Here is a 16,093-nt window from a genome sequence, read left to right on the forward strand (position 1 = left end):
TTTAAAAATGTTTTTTTTTTTTTTTGTTTAAGCCCCAAACTGAGAAGTACAAGGAGAAAGCAGCCAAAACCACAACTGTCAGGGAGGACTTCAAAACGCCACTCTCCTTCTTTGGCAGACCGGGCACGTACAGAATAAACACAGACAGGATTTGGAAGATTAATAAGCTTAATTTAACTGATATGCTTGGAACTTTGTACCTGAGAGAGACTCTGTATTATTTGCAAATGACTGTGGACATTTAAATAAAGAGGCAACATTGAGCCTCCTTCTTGGACTCATTCCTGACTTTGACAGTGGCTCTATTTCTGGTGCGAATCACCACATCCCCTGAAGAGTGCCAGGGGAGAGGGGCTAAGAGAATCCCAGCCACAAAGACCCTAAAGAACCACCCCCTACACTCATCCTTCCAAAGACCCAAGAGCTTCTCAAAAATGTTTTATTATGAAAGTTTACAAACATACACAAAAGAAGTATAAAGTATAGTATAAAGAAGTTCCATACGCCCATCACCCAGATTCAGTTATTATAATTTTGACATACTTGCTACATTGTGTCCTTGGGGGGGGGGGGGGGGCTAGAGGTTTTTTTTTTTTTTTTAGCTTCTGAATGGTTTCCTTGTCAAACAGTTGGGAAGAATTACTGGTTTAGGAAAAAGCCCCATGCCTGGGTGGCTCAGTTGGTTAAGCATCCGACTTCAACTCAGGTCATGATCTCCCAGTTCAAGGAGATAGTAAGGGTTCAAGCCCTTCATCAGGCTCTGTGCAGACAGCTCAGAGCCTGGAGATGTTTTGGATTCTGCGTCTTCCTCTCTCTCTACCCCCCCCCTTGCACGCTCTTGCTCGTTCGTGCTCTCTCTCTCTCTCAAAAATAAATAAAACAGGGGCGCCTGGGTGGCTCAGTCGGTTGAGGGTCCGACTTCGGCTCAGGTCATGATCTCACAGCTCGTGAGTTCGAGCCCCGCGTCGGGCTCTGTGCTGACAGCTCGGAGCCTGGAGCCTGCTTCGGATTCTGTGTCTCCCTCTCTCTCTGCCCCTAACCCACTCGCATTCTGTCTCTGTCTCTCTCAAAAATAAATAAACATTCAAAAATAAATAAAACATTAAAAAAAGTTTGTTTTTTTTTAAACAAAAAAGCCCCAAATCATTACAGCTTTTATTGCATCTTTAAAAGATCACAAATAACGGGGATTAAGGAGGGCACCTGTTGTGAGGAGCACCGGGTGCTGTATTGAAGTGTCGAATCACTGAATTCTATACCTGAAGCTAACATTACACTAATATTAACTAACTGGAATTTAAATTAAAACTTAGAAAGAAAACAAAAACAAACAAACAAAAAAGAGGAGGCAGCTGGAGATTTTATGCTTTGTCTGCCATTTTCAACCTATATACTTAAAATAAATGCACAATGAAAAAAGTTTTTAATAAATTAATATCATTAACAGGTTTGAAAGATCATCCAGCATCTTGCTCTTTCTGCAGCTGGACAACTTAGATCTTACTCATCAGCCTGCTGAACTGTTCCTTTTTCAGAACCATAGACACTACCTCCAAATTTTCTGATATCCTTGTTTTTAACTGTTGTGGCTGGCTGAATCAAAGCAGCAAACAAGTTCAATGTCATTTCCTTCAAGAATTAATTTAACTCACCTTCCTGGACTTGAGATACTGAATAAGCAACACCTGGCATCATCCAAACCCTACGGATGTATTTTCCACCCAAGAAATTTCAGATTTCAACCAGAAAACCATTCTCCCAAATAACAACACTGATGGGGTAGTGAGCATCTCCGGACCTCTTGTAACAGAAGCCCCGGGAAATGCCCTCGATCACGTGCTGTACATGACGACAGACAGAAAATAACTGGCTACTGTTCACACTATCTCCCTATCACCTGTCAACTCGGAGCCTCTTCTTCTTTCCAAGGTGAATGAATTCTACTCTACACTGATATGACTGAAGTCCCTTCCCAGGGTTCCAATAACAGTGCATCCCTTCAGAGTGATGGCAACATTTTCTGGAATGTAGACAGTCAGCTGAGAAGGGTCTTCCTTCTCGCAGGAGAGGAGGCAAAGAGAGTGCTATAGTATTTTAAAGCAACCCTCTAACATTTTTCACCCCGAAATAACTTACAGACTTTTCTTCTCAACCACAATTCCACTACAACTAACAAAATAAAATAAATTCCTTACTATCCTCTATCCCCCATGCCAACTTCCCTGACACGAGAGCTCTGAACTCCCAAGTTCCTCACACCGAAACCTTCAACCCAGCACGGTGGATTCCTTGAACTTGCTTCCTGGGGAGGGCAGCCTCTTTAGACAAGGAAGCCGGGAGCCATGACCACACCCATACAAGCAATATGGCTTGTAGCCAAGCTACAAGGCTCTGGAGAAAGGACAACTTTCTAGGTGAAGCAAAAAAAGGAAAATCTCTCTTTTTTTTTTTTTTTAAGTTTATTTATTTTTGAGAGAGAGAGTGAGAGAGTGAGTACAAGTGGGGGAGAGAAGGAGAGACAGAATCCCAAACAGGCTCCATGCCATCAGCGCAGAGCCCAATGTGGGGCCCGAACTCACAAACTGTGAGTGAGATCATGACCCGAGCTGAGATCAAGAGTCAGACACTTAACCTACCAAGCCACCCAGGTGCACCAGGAAAATCACTTTTAAACATAAAGAAAAATATTACCATTATAGGGGCAAAGAGTAAATACCCTATCATAAAGGGTACTTACATCTCAAAATAAAAACGATCACAGAATATAAAGAGTTGGCAAAGAAAATACCAACTCCAAAATACACATGAACAAAATTCAATCTTACTAGTAATCAAGTAAGTATTCAAATAATGACTTGCTATTTGTCATGTAAATTAGCAAAAATTTTTGGAAAAAAAATTCAACAATAGCAAAAATTTGTCTCTTTAAGTGGGTAACAAGCTTTCTGGACCATAACTTGTCATATGTTCCCAAACCTTTGTTTTTTCCCAGGAACCGTCCTAAAACAAAGTCATAAAAAGTGTACACATAATTATATAAATAAAGACTTCACAGCAATAAGACTGGTTTCTAATGTCAAGAAAGACTTGGGGCAGGGGTGTCGGGCAAGAGGTGCTAACCATCTAACAGTAAGAGACTGGTTAAATAAAATCATGGCATGTCTCAAAACGGAAATTTACTAGAGACAGTCGCTGCTTAAAGTGGGGCCCGTGGACCAAGTGTTATTGGCCCACAATGAAAGAAAGAGTTTAAGCCAGAGTGTGAATTAACCACAAAAAATTTTAAACAGCAAGATATTCACAGTTCAGAAATCAGCCCAGTGATTTACATCTGTCGTAAACACCTCCTCTTGTCCGCCACCTCCGCCAACAGCCTGCCCGCTCAACTCCCTCAAATGGCACCACGACAGATTCCACCTCCAGAACACAGCCCAGGCTTGCCCACGCCCCTCCGTGCCTACGGCTACCACCGAGCACGCACCGATGAGCCCTCTCCGACTGGACAGCGGCAGAAGTCTGGTTAGGCCGCCGCTCCTCCGGTGCCCCTGCAATCCACTTTCCCCGGGTAGCCCAAGCGATTTTACTGCCAGCTTTATGGAGATATAAACCAAGGTCATCATTTTGAAATGCCCATCAAACCACGCCTGTTCAAGGTATGTTGTAAACGTATTTAAAATCTTAATGAAACCAGCAATCTTCTGGAAATAAATTGATAAAAGGAGACTAAAACCAGAAGAGGTCAACAACCATAGAAGAAACTGAAAATTTTAAGGAATGAGGACTAAAAGAGGTTCTGCGCCGCGGCAGGGATTTTTAGATGCTTACCCATATCTGGTTCTCCTCTCCTTCTTGACACACTGGAGGGTTACCCTTCCCAGGCCTTACGGGTAGGCCTCTGACTAGTCCTAACGGACTATGAGCTGAAGTGACGTGTCACTGAGGCATTTCACTGATGGAGTGTGAGCCCCCCAGGATGTTCTGCCCCCACACCACGGCAAACCCTGAAAGGTATCACAAGATGATGAAGACTGAGGTTTCAATTTTCAAACCCCTTTAATATTTTTCTATGCAACTATTCTCAAAATTAGACCTATACGGTAACAACTATCTGTGTCGATCACTTAAATACATTAAATATTTTCTTTGTCAAATACTCGAAAATAATCTGATCAACTGCTGACATAATGATTATGATATTACACTAGAGTTGAGTAGAAATAATCCCATTTACTACCAAATGTTGACTGTATCTCACCCACACTTTGAAAAGCAAAACAAAAAACAAAACAAAAAAACAAAAAACTTTCTCCACATAATTTCCTTCCACTCGTCCTTTCATTGCGTGTAAATGTCTGCTAAATCTTAATGGACAAAAACTAGAACTTTCTCACCAAAGTTAGAAACAACACACTGTTTTGTACTAAAAACAAAATACAACATTCTCTACTTTTTAACACTGTCCTGGAGACGCTATCCAATGCAACTAGATAAGAGACTGCAATGAGTGGTCTAAATTCACAAATAATAGAATACCTGGAAAACCCCAAAGAATTGATAAGGTATTACAAACCAGAGCCTGAAAAGGTTATACAATAAACATATCAAAATCAACAGGCTTCATTTACAAAAGGGAGATTGTTAGAAAATACAACGGAAGAGAAAACCTTACTTACGAAAGCAAAATAATAAAATATTTAAACATAAGCTTAATAAGAACCTCTGAAGAAAGGTATAAAAACACTGCCCCCTAAAGCACAATAAATTTGAACAAACGGAAAGACATACCTTGATCTTGGGTACGAATACGCAACATCATGAAGATGTCAGTTCTCCCTGCACTGATTTAAAAATTTAACACGACCCCAATAAAAAATACCTTCAAGTTCTTTTCCAGAGCTAAACAAGCAGATTATAAAGTTCATCCGTAAAATAAATAAGAATAGCCAGGAGAACCTTGAAAAGGGCAAGAAACGAGGGCTAGCCTTACCAGATATTGAAAAAGAATAGCAACGGCACACAATTAGAGACTAATGGAAAAGAATAGAAGAAAATCCATAAATGGACCCAACTTTGTATGAAATTTATCGTACGGGTAAGCATACCAAAACAGTAGGGGAAACAGACGTATTAGTAAACGGTACTGGGAATAATTCAGCAGCAATATGGAGGGGAAATGGATTTAGTCTGCACACACCAGCATTGTGTACGTGGGTAAATATTTAATACGCTGGGAATGAGGGAAACTTTCCCACTATGACTCAAACTCCAGACGCAATAAGAAAAGTTACAGTCAGAATTACACAAAAATTTTGCAATTTGCATAACAAGATGCCTTAAGCAAAGTAAGAAGTAAAATGGGAAAAAAAATAAAAAAGGTTTGCAATAGAGAAAGGGAGTCCAAAAATGGAAGAAAAAGACGAGCCTCTGGAGAACTGTTGTAGAGGAACAGGAACAGATAATTCACAGAAAAAGGAATGTCAACAAGCCTTAAACATGTGGAGAGAGATGTCCATTCAATCTCAATCATTATATGAGAAATGTCTATAAAACATCCAAACTACAGTGAGATACCAGAAAATCCTACACTGAGGCAAAACAGCAGGGAAATGGCCTAATACACTGCCTGTGAAAATGCCAAGTGGTACAACCCCTAAAGTGGGAGAATTCAGCAACACCCAGCAAAATTACATACACAGTTATACTTGAACCCAGCAATCCCATTTGTAGGAAGCTACCCAAAGGGTACACTGGAGGAAAAAAAAAAAAAAAAAAGGATTTATGCACAAGGCCATTTAATAGCAAATCTGAAACCAGTCCGGTTGTTCACCAGCATGGGCTGGTTGGCTGAGCAGGGTATGGTGGAGCACCCCCGTGGGGCAGAATGCCACGACAAAGAAGAGGAACTGAGTCAAACTACGACACGGATGAACCTGGAAAACACTACGTTAAGAAAAAGAGGCCGGCACAAAAGGCCACAAAGTGTATGATTCCATTCAAATGAAATGTCCAGAATGGATAAACCCAGAGACAGAACGTAGACTCACATTTGCCAGAGGCTTGTGGCGGGGGGGGGGGGGGGCGGGGGGGGACACAGAGGGAGTGGAGACCGCCTGCTAATGGCGACAGGGTGTCTTTGATGGTAATATCTAGTGTTAGACAAATAGTGGTCCTGGTTGCGCAACTTGGTGAATATACTAAGAAAACACTGAATTGTGCACTTCAAAGGGTAAGTAGATGAATTCTATCTCAATTCTTAAAGAGGAATTCCTGTCCATTCAACTATGGAGTGATCTCCAGGGTCTACTTCCGAGTGAGAAAAGCAAGATAAAGAGGTGTATGTTTAGCGTGCTATTTAGCTAAAGGGGGTACAATATCCGAACGACAAAACAGATTAAGTGCAAAAGACTGAAACCCATCAAAGATGTTAAAATCCTTCCGTTCACAAGGACTCTTAAAAAAAGAAAATTTAACTGGTCCCCTCTGAAGGATGCTAGAGAACCAACTCATTCTGGAAACTGGTAAATGAAGGGCAAGCAACAAGCATTTATCCTACCAATGCCATTCCAACTTTATCACGTAGTTAACGAGGGCAAGTTTCTCCTTAAAAAGTATTTCAGTACCGGGGAGCCTGCGTCGCTCGGTCAGTTAAGCCTCCGACTCTGGATTTCGGCTCAGGTCGTGATCTCACCATTTGCGGGTTTGAGCCCCGAGTCGGGCACCACACTGACAACGAGGGGCCTGCTTGGGATTTTCTCTCTCCCTTGCTCTCTGCCCCTCCCCCATGCGTGGCCTATACACACACGCATGCTCGCTCTCAAGATAAATAAACTTAAAAGAAAAAAGTATTACAGTGTTAAATGAGAAAGGAACGATGGAGTATTAGCATTTGCATTAATGAATCAGAGATGCAATGATCATCACAAGATCTCGTGTGATCTCCTCCTTAACTGAGCGAGGGCAGATGTATATATACCAATAAAATATGGCAGAACTGACCATACAGAAGTTTCCAGAGGAGGTCAGACGGGCACCGTAATCCGTCTTGGTGTGCAGGGTCACCTTCTCTGGGGGAAGCCGGCCACCATGTCGTGAGGATACTCGAGCAGCCCCTGCGAAGACTGCCCACATCAAGAGGAGCTGGCCCCCACCCCAAGGCCTCTGGCGCCCATTCGGCCAGCCATGGGAGCGAACCACCTTGGAAGTGAACCCTCTGGCCCGGCCAAGCCTCTGGATGATCGCAGCCCAAGCCAACACCCGGCTGCAACCTGACAAAAGACCATGAACCAGAAACCACCAACCCCACCAGCTCTCAAATTCCTGACCCACGGAATTTTGGGGTGATTTTGTTATGCAACAAATACAACACCGTTTTCTCTCCTTTTATACGTGTTGTAAATTCTCCACGATAAAAATGGTCAGTCAGCTAATTACAGGTAGAATCCTTTCAGCAACTCCTTTGTTCCTGTCAGAGCAGACACTAGGTTAAACGGAGAGGGGAGAAGAGTGAATATAATAAAACTCACGCCTTTACACGTATCTCACAGTGTCTTAGGAAAAGAGTATCATAGGTTATCTCAATTCTCTCAAAAAAAACCTCTATCAGGTAGAATTCATTATTGCTATTTTGCGAGCAACAAAATCAAGAAAGGTGCCAGAGAAAAGCGCAACTTCTCACAGTGGTTGAAGCAGGATACAGAAGTCTGTTCCTTCCACCGTACCTCAAAGCCTTTCTGACCTTGTAATTTCTCCATCGGGCCCGTCAGAACCAAAGCTGCTAAGGTCCCGATCTGTGTGTTGTAGGTAAACACCACCCTCCATCACTCACAAAGCACCTCTCCGCTTCCCTTTCCTCACCAACACCCACAGCGGCCGTTAGTGCGGCCCTAACGCTAAGCAGACAGGAATCGCTGAAGGAGGGAAAAAAATGACAAGAGCTCGAAGCTCCAATTCACACCCCAGATTTCTGTGCCATCTGGACGGGACTGCTCTTCAGGAAACGATTATTGGAGTGGACAGTCGATCAGGTTCTCCAAATTTCTCTTTTCACCACTTATTTGTTTTCAAAGTTAAAGGGGGTGGGACGTGGGGTTCTACAAACCAATGTAATGCTACCATAGGTCTTTCCTTGTTCCCCAGGGTAAATCGTGTAATTGGGTATTGCAGAATCATTTATAAACGCAAAATTATTTTCCAAATATGTTCTTAAAAAGAAAGTCCTAATCTACTCTTTAGAGTCCAAAAGATACTCATATTAAAACCATTCTCTTTTTTTTAATTAAAACATTTTTTTTAAGTTTATTTTTGAGATAGAGAGAAGGGAGAGAGACAGCGCGGCAAAGGGGCAGAGAGAGAGGGAGACAGAATACGAAGCAGGCTCCAGGCCCCGAGCTGTCAGCACAGAGCCCAGTGCGGAGCTCGAACCCTCGAACCGTGAGATCATGACCTGAGCAGAAGTCGGATGTTTAACCGACTGAGCCACCCAGGTGCCCCTAAAACCATTCGTTTTCAAAAAACAAGGTAGAACCTTTCATTTTAGGAAACTACTATTTGTTAAGTGTTTACAGCTTTTTAGCCATTGAAGATTGGCTTAAATTATGAATATAAAACAATCTCGACAACTATGCCCCCCTTTTACAAATAAGACGCTTAGGCCCCAAGAGGTTATGGGACCCGCTAAAGGTCAGAAGGCAGGGAGTGGCGGGGCTGGGATTCGGACCCATACTGTCTGCCTCCAAAGCACATCTTCTGACCACTTTACACAAGAGGAAAACGCCCTACCAAAATCAGGCGACACCTAAAGCCTAAATGTAACTATATTGTCTTAAATTCTCCTTCTTTCTGGGTCCATCAGAGCATGGCTCTCGGCTTCCTGCTGTCAGGATAGAACGGAAAACGAGAACGTGCTACGTCCCCACATCTAGGTGAACAGGAGCAACTGAAGTGCAGAAAAAAATCAACAAAGAGGATATTGACGTTACTTTCAACGTTGTCTCTGAGCACAGTTCACAGGGGGGTGGGGAAGACAGCCAAGATTTCCACGCTAAGGAAAGAAAAAGGAAATAGGGACTCTGGAACTAACTTCCAGGACATATTTCTCAGGCTTAAAATAGGCCTGACCTTAGGATTGTCATGAGAAAAGCCAGAACAAATGAAGTCATCATATATAAACTGTTTGTTCTCAAGGACATGACTAGTGGGCACACAGCGCAGAACTAGGTTAAGGGACACCGACTGATTAGCCAACATTGCTTTGCTGAGTTGTCCTACAGGTCACACTTGAAGGCTATTAAAGTCACTGATGGTCCACGCAACTTCAGAGGGGCTTCAAGTTCACCGCTCCTTCAAGCCCGCACTTCCCCAAACTGACTTGGAAAGGGGTAGAGAAAAAGGCCACCTCCCCTGAAGTCGGTCCACTCGGGAGCAGTGGATGCGGGGCCCCCCGGGGTGGTCCCTACAGACACGGGCTGTCTCTGCAGCCCAGCCTCAGCCCTCCTGGAGCTCACCTATCGGGAGGAGGCGATCGAACACGCACCAACACATGAGATCTGAGCTCTGCTTCAAACAGGATGCCGCAGAGCACACAAGTGGGGACCTGGGTCGCCTGTGTGGGGAAGGGAGGAAAACGACCTCTCGGGGGAGACCCGAAGGAGGAACAGGAATCAAGTGCAAATGGAGTAAAAGAGTACTTGAGACTGAGGCCAAAGTCCACACCAGGTCTACCGACCAGAAGGGACACACACATTCATGAAAACCCTGGCTCAAATATAATACATCCTGAGGTTTTAATACAAATTTTTATTGCAAGTTAACATACTCACAAAAAAGAATATAAATCATAAGTATGAAGCTTGGTGAACTGTCACAAAACGAACCCACCCACATAACTACCATCCAGGTCAAGAAATAGAACATTACCAAACTTAGAAGCTCTTGTGCTTTCTCCAAATCACTATCCCGCCCTCTTCCCCTAAGGTCAGCACCATTCTGACTCCCAAAACCACACCTCGGCCTGATTTTGAACTCGGTATAAATCAAATAATATAGCATGCAATCTTTTCTGTCTGGCTTCTTTCACTCAACACTTTGCTCGTGAAATCCATCCAGGCTGCCACACACAGCGATGCTTCTTCCATTTCTGTTGCCACAGAATATTCCATTATGTATTCCACAATATATATTCCATTACACGCCGATTCCACAATCCACTCTCCTTTTGATGGATCTGAGTTACTGCTGGTTTTGGCTATTGTGAGAAATAATGCTATGAACATTCTAGTACATGACTTCGGTGAACACGTGTACACTTTTCTGCTGGGTATACACCGAGGAGTAGAATTGGGGGAAACAACATGCCTATGTTCGACTTTAATAAATACTGCCAGACAGTTTTCCGAAGTTTACCAATTTACATTGTTACTAACAGCATATGACATTTGTTTCTTGTTTGGCTGGTTTTTGTCATAACAGACAAAATAATCTACCACAGTCCAGAGAAAATCTAAACTTTTGATGAAAACTGGTCATGAAAAAACACTGAGTCCCTCTCCAGCCTGAAATCCCCACGTATGCTCCTTTACATGAATTTTATTATTTATCACCCCAAATTCCTAGGTTTTACCAAGGGTATGCTCTTAAGACAACGCATGCCATTACAGAGAGAGAGATCTGTAACATCCTTATTTCCAGGTCACAGGAAACACACACACAGGAACAGTCTTTTGTGGGTCTGATCACAAAATACTCTATATCACCTACAGCCACCAATGGCTTTCTAACAGTCACTTTCAAAACAGGCTGAGTTTTTAGGTCACTTGTGGTATATTACAAGGTAGAGAGGAGAGAGCTAGAATGGTCTCCCTCCAGGTTGGCTGTTTAGACATCTCTGCCTGGTCACAAAGTAAAAACCGCACTTCACCCCCCCCCCCACCCTTCCCCACTATGAACCTCCCCCGCCCTTAAACAACAAAGCATCATACACAAACAGAGACACCCCAGGAAGAACGAAGAAAAGGGGGCAGAAATTGTGTGAAGGACACTTCCTTCCTTTTTCTTTTTACAGGACTCAAAACCTGTCCCTCCCATGTGCCCATTGTCAAAACAGGACTCCTGAAGACAAAGGACAGGCTGGCCCGGGAGGAGGTTGGCTGGGCAGCGTCCTAGGCTCACTGAGGTGCTGCTCGGACAGGACAGCGGGAGAGGGGGGCTCCCTTCGGCAGGAAGAGCACGGCATCCCCAGCAAACAATGCTGGCAGACGGCGCTTCGGGGAGACTCAGCAGAAGGCGGATGGCTCGGCGAGCGAGGGCAGGATGGGGTGGGGCGGGCCGAGGGTAGTAGCAGAAGAGTGCGGTGGACGTGTCAGCGTGGGGAGGAAGTCCACGTCAGGTGGTAGGATCTCGTCCCTGGAACCTGGGATCGGCAAAGGAAAGAGCGGACGCCACGGAGGCCTCAGCCTGGGGAAACCAGGGCACTGGCAGGCAGCCAGCGTAGGACAGAGAGCGACAGCCGCAACCGGCAGCGGGATTTAAGATGGGAACGTGTCCACAGCACCGAGGTCCAGGTATTACACACGGGGCTGAGTCCCAGAGTGTGGAACGAATGACTAATTTCCTCCAACGGACTTGGGGTCGGGGTGGGGGGTGTTCGCAGTGAGGAGGTGGGGTGTGGTGGGACAAATCTAAGCAAGGTTCAAGGAGAAGGGCAGTGAGAGGGAGCCAGGCAGACCATTACAGGTACCAAGACAATGAGACTGGACTTCTGAAGATAGACTAAAACAGATACGATTAACCAATGTTTCACTGTCAAACACAGCAAATGTCACCTGGCTTCTGACCTCTTCCCGGGCCAGAGGCACAGGCACCGAGACTCCCGGGAAAGCCTCGCAAAGGCCACAGCTGCCGGCGGCCAGGCCCCTCCGCCAGGGGCAGGCTGCTTCCAATGTCCCCACGGTCACGCCCGGCCACCTCAGGCCCTGAGACGCTCATCATCCAGCAAGTGCCACGGGCCACTCACATTCGTGAAGGATCCTGACCCCGAGCTCAGTCTCCTCCACCGCAAATCCTACCATCATCCTGGGCAACCTCACGGTTCATTTGGTGACACCACCGCCGTGTCACTGTTCTGTTCCTTCACTTGAACTGGGACTACGACCTGCAGCCCACCCCCCTCGCCCCAGGCACCACTGCATGGTCATACTCCTGACTTCATCCGGCAGAATGGACCGCAACTTCCCGATTCATCCCTTCTTTCTCCTAGCTGTTCGCATTCATAACAACAATAACCATTAAGAAAAATATCGAATAATGGGCAACGCTTAGGGGGTGTTTACCATGTGCTATGCACAATTCAGAGTGCTTGACACTATCAACCCATGTACACCTCACAGCACTCCGAAGAGATAGGTGCAATTATGCTTCTCGTTTACCGGATTTGAAATCTGAGGCTCAGAGACGTGGAGTGATTTTCCGGGGTCCCACAGCTATAAACTGGCTATAAAGAGCTGCCATTTGAAAACAGGTGGTCTGGTACCACAGTATGCTCATGGGCTCTCTCTCATTTTGTTACATTTTATCAAATACACACAGAGAAAGCCCCCAGTCTCCCCTTTCAGTACCCCTGTGCTGACTTCTTTTATTTTATTTTAACATTTATTAATTATTGAGAGACAGAGAGAGACAGAGCATGAGTAGGGGAGGGGTGGAGACACAGAATGTGAAGCGGGCTCCAGGCTCGAAGCTGTCAGTACAGAGCCCGACAGGGGGCTCGAACCCACGCACCGTGAGACCACGCACCGTGAGACCACGCACCGTGAGATCACGCAACACCTGAGCCGAAGTCAGACGCTTAACCGACTGAGCCACCCAGGTGGCTCCTCCCCTGTGCTGACTTCTAACCGCGTAATGTCTTCACACGCGGCCGCCACTGCAGCCTTCGCTACTACCACCAACGCCGCTGTAGGAGGGACCTGTGCTGAGCCACTCTACACCGTGCGCGTTTCAGCCCTGGATCTCCATCCCCTCTCGCGGGCGCCGCCTGCTGCCCGCGCCCCCGGCCCTCACCCTGGCTCCGGCATCTGCCCGCTGGGACCCACCGTGTCACGCCCACACGCCACGGAACAAAGGGCTCGCACACGTGGCAGAGCGGCACGTGCTGCCGCGTGCTTCCTCTAGAGGCCCCCCTCCCCCCACCGCTCTCTCCCCTCCTCAAGGGGCGATTCCAAGTGTCCCCCTCACTGGCCGCTTCCCGACGCCCACCGCCCCCCTCCCCGCACACTTCCCGCCTCCTGTCGCGGGGCAACCCTGACATCATTTACCCTAAGCAACTTCAGAAGACAAGCGGGGGAGGGGAACAGCTACCTGTTACAAATGACAAATGGATTAATAACACCCTTAACTTTCTAAAAGTCCCATACAAACGGAAAACCCTCCAATTCCCCAATACGAAATGGCCAAAGTTAACAGTATCCAAAAAAGAAACTACAAATGGTTGATAAACATCTGGGAAAAGACTGAACTCCATTTCTGATTAAATAAATGTAAATGCAATTGGCCAAAGTTAAAAACTGATGATCCCACATCCTCCCAGACAGGCCGAATTTTAATTCCCGAATCAAATTAGCAGGGAGCCGGGCCCACTTACTTTGGCCCCACCCGAAGTCCACCGACAGCATTCTGCCGCCCCCCCCGCCCCCCCCGCCGGTGACAAACCACTCAGGGACACGCACCACCACGTTTCTTGTGGGAATGCTGCTGAGAGCCTCGTCCCTTAAGAAGGGCCCAGAAGAGTAATTTCCTTAGGCCTCAGGTCAGAAACGATTCTCTTGAGTCACTAGCTTATGTTAACCTCAGGAACTCTGGGGCTGTCTCTTATTTGTTAAGGCTGCAGAAGCTCAGAGTGTAACGTGGGACCCAACCCTGGGGACCAGGCAAGCCTCTGTGGCACGCACTGCCACATCGGACCCGACTCCTGACAACTGATGGGCCCACCCGTGGTGCTCCCTTGGCCCAGCTCCCTTCTCTGTTTATTTGTATCTTACTGTAAGCATTTGTTTTGAGAGAGAGAGAGAACAACCAGGGGGAGACACCAGGGCGGGGGGAGAGTGGGAAGAGAGGGGGGGGAAAGAGAGAAAGAGAGAGATTCTTAAGAAGGCTCCATGCTCAGCGCAGAGCCAGCCCTACACAGGGTTCGATCTCATGACCGTGAGGTCATGACCTGAGCGGAGATCAAGAGTTGGACATTCACCGGACTGAGCCCCCCGGCGCCCCTCCTGCTGTAAATTATTCTTAAAGTTACCTCAAGTCCTTGTGAAACAAAGCGAGGTAGCACGGTCCTAAAGATGTGGTTTTGTCACCGCTCTGCTGTTGTCCATATTCTGAGGGGTGAGTCAGGCTGGGCTTTCCCAGGTTACGTTTGTCACCGTAGCCTCAGGAGGACTGTGTGCTGGGCTAATGGCTTCTGGCTGTGAGTGCAAATCAGTTTCCTGTGCAACAATCCCCAGATACCTAATAGGTTATTTCCAATGTGCCTGTTCTTTCAGGAAGACCACGTGGCATTTGTTTCAAGATGGAGGTACCATAAAATCAAATTTGACAAACCATTCGAATTCCAAAGGGCTTGGGCCGTTCCAATTCAAGAAATAAAGAATTCCTATACAATATGGAGATAATACTCAGCTATAAACCAAATGCATTCTACGATGTGTCTATCTATTCCATAGACCTTCTTGATGAAAAAGCTACTTTCAGAGAAGCTGCTCACACAAAACGTGGGGAAAGAAACCACGTCAACTACGTGCTGCTCATTCTGGTGGAAGACAGATAAAATGTCCTAATTTATACGTCCGTGAAATTATATACCATTCAATCCAGAGAGAAATCATCGTCCAAAGATAGAAAAAATTAGAATGTTAAAAAATATAGTTGTCCCAGCTCTAATTCCAGGAAAGTGGAAAGTCAAACTAGGCTAACATTGATGCAGATCTGCTTGGGTGTTCGGGTATTCGAAGAAACAATCGCAGACACACTAGCGGTGAAAGGGAGCAGGACTTAAGAGCTCCAGACTCTACCTTTCTCTCTCCCTGCTCCCCGCTCCCATTTCATAGGCTGTATCAGTTAGGAAGCTTTTGGTTACAAGTAAAGAAAAATTAACCTCAAATTATTATACAAGAGGTCAATCACTCACATAATCTCAAAGTCGAGAGAGAGTAAGCTCCGGTGAGCTTCAGCTGAAGTTCAACAGGACCCCGGCTTGGGGGTTCCACAACTCTGAGCGTGTTCTCACTCAAGAGTTGGCTTTGTCCTCGTTGTTGGGGGCGGGGGATGCCCCCACTCACCCCACTGTCTGGCTGAGACCATTTATGTCACAGGCCTACCCGGGAACTAGTAACTGGGGCCAGAGAATTCCAGGACTTAGGCCTGGGTTATGTATCTAACAATGACCCGATAATGGGGGCAAGGAGGGTGTCAGGGACCACCCTGAACTGGGGATAGGCTCAATCCCGCACAGACGTCACAACTACTATGCGTGGGAGAGAGGAGAGGGGGAAGGATTACAGATGTTCCCAAAAAGGTGTGGCAGACTGTTCAAGCGCAGCTCCCCCTGTCGCCAGGCACACAGGTAGGTCGTTCCTTCCAGCACTCAGTGAACTCAGGTGTGGCCAAGTGGCCAGAGGAACGTGAGAAACGAACATGGACCATCTTCCAGGTGTGGCACCTAAGAACCCCTCCACCCTCCATGCTCTTTCCCCTTCTGCCGGCGTGTCCGTGTAGACTCACAATGACCTTGGGAGCCACATGTTGACAATGGCAGAACCACAGGTGGAAGGGACTTGGTCCCTGAATCATCACTTAGAGGAAGCCCGTCCGCTGATCAGGAACATCCAAATTTTACATGACTGAGACGCTTCCATCAAGGCTGAGACTTTTGTATATTTTGGGGTTACAATGGTCAGCCTACCCCAACAGGTGGAAAAATGAAGGCCCACAAGGTGGGGTGACTTACCCAGGTTACAGTGAGCCAAGGAAACAGAAACACAGAAACACAGGGTGAGATGATCTTACTAGGGGAAGTGAAAACGGCCTTGAGAACGTGTCAGAA

At 46.2% G+C, this 16,093-nt stretch overlaps 1 protein-coding gene and 1 long non-coding RNA gene across 3 annotated transcripts in view; one reads left to right on the top strand and one right to left on the bottom strand.

Annotated features, from left to right (window-relative positions):
* PDE8A (phosphodiesterase 8A) overlaps window positions 1-16,093 on the bottom strand; it is a 156,689-nt gene that overhangs the window by 116,862 nt on the left and 23,734 nt on the right. The window lies entirely within an intron of this gene.
* On the top strand, window positions 13,259-14,839 carry LOC131515974 (uncharacterized). The gene is made up of 2 exons (XR_009263784.1): window positions 13,259-13,801; window positions 14,535-14,839. It is a non-coding gene; the product is annotated as an uncharacterized LOC131515974 (long non-coding RNA).

Source organism: Neofelis nebulosa, chromosome 7 (genome assembly GCF_028018385.1).
Source record: "Neofelis nebulosa isolate mNeoNeb1 chromosome 7, mNeoNeb1.pri, whole genome shotgun sequence".
NCBI classification, from domain to species: domain Eukaryota; kingdom Metazoa; phylum Chordata; class Mammalia; order Carnivora; family Felidae; genus Neofelis; species Neofelis nebulosa.